Genomic DNA, 1,072 nt, shown 5'->3' with positions numbered 1-1,072 from the left:
TTTTGAGAAAACTCAAATGAATCAATACCATAAAAGAACCCATTTTAACTGAGAGATGTAATGAATGCTCAAGAAATAGTTTTATGACAGGATAATTCTTCCCTATCAAACAGCATACAGAAACCAGGGGAAACACCTGGAAGCAAAATAAACTATACTGAAAATAAGAATTAGGAAAGATAAATGATGAAAGATAAGAAATTTAGACCTGCGACAGACACCTAGTGAAGAGAATTTTTAGCTTGATGTTTAATGTTTTTGAGGATAATCTAGAGTTCATAACTGCCTTGAGGCAGGCTGGTTGTAGCCAGTTTAGGCAGACCCCTAAGACAGGCCTACTTTGGGCAGGTGGTGTTATAGGAGGCCATTGGGCTGGAGAAAGACAAATCCAACCATTTGTCTAAAGTGTCTGTGAAGATGTTGAAGTCAGATGCAACAGAGAAAGACCTGTCAATCCTAATCTCAGAAATGGAGATGATGAAGATGATTGGACAGCACAAGGACACCATCAACCTGCTGGGTCCTGCACACAGGACGGTCCTTCGTACACTCTCATGGAATATGCCTCCAAAGACAACATACAGGAGTTCCTGCAGGCCCAGGGGCCTCCTGACCTGGAGTACTGTTACAATATCAGCCACAATGCAGCAGAGAAACTCTCCTCCAAGGACCTGGTATCCTGTGCCTGCCAGGTAGCCTGAGGCATGGAGTACCATGCCTCCAAGAAGTGCATACACCAAGACCTGGCCACCAGGGAAGTTCTGGTGACAAAGGACAACATGATGAAGATCTCAGACTTCAGCCTTGCCAGAGATATCACCACATCAGTTACTATAAAAAGACAACCAATAGTGGACTGCCTGTGAAGTGGATGGTCCCTAAGGCCATGTTTGACCAGATCTACATCCACCAGAGTGACTTCTGGTCTTTTGGGGTGATCCTGTGAAAAATTTTCACTCTGGAAGCCTCCCATATCCTGGAGTGCGTGTGGAGGTGGTTTTCAAGCTGCTGAAGGAGTCATTTGATGGATAAGCCAATAAGTGCACCAGAGAGTTATACACAATAATGAGGG

The 1,072-nt window shown here is 44.2% G+C and overlaps 1 pseudogene; it reads left to right on the top strand.

The window, feature by feature from the left end:
* Positions 1–296: 296 nt before the first annotated feature.
* LOC132009382 (fibroblast growth factor receptor 1-like) lies at positions 297–1,065 on the top strand (annotated as a pseudogene).
* Positions 1,066–1,072: the final 7 nt, after the last annotated feature.

Source organism: Mustela nigripes, unplaced genomic scaffold (genome assembly GCF_022355385.1).
Source record: "Mustela nigripes isolate SB6536 unplaced genomic scaffold, MUSNIG.SB6536 HiC_scaffold_18815, whole genome shotgun sequence".
NCBI classification, from domain to species: domain Eukaryota; kingdom Metazoa; phylum Chordata; class Mammalia; order Carnivora; family Mustelidae; genus Mustela; species Mustela nigripes.
Note: the sequence above shows the minus strand (reverse complement) of the source record. Positions and strands in the feature narration are given on the sequence as shown.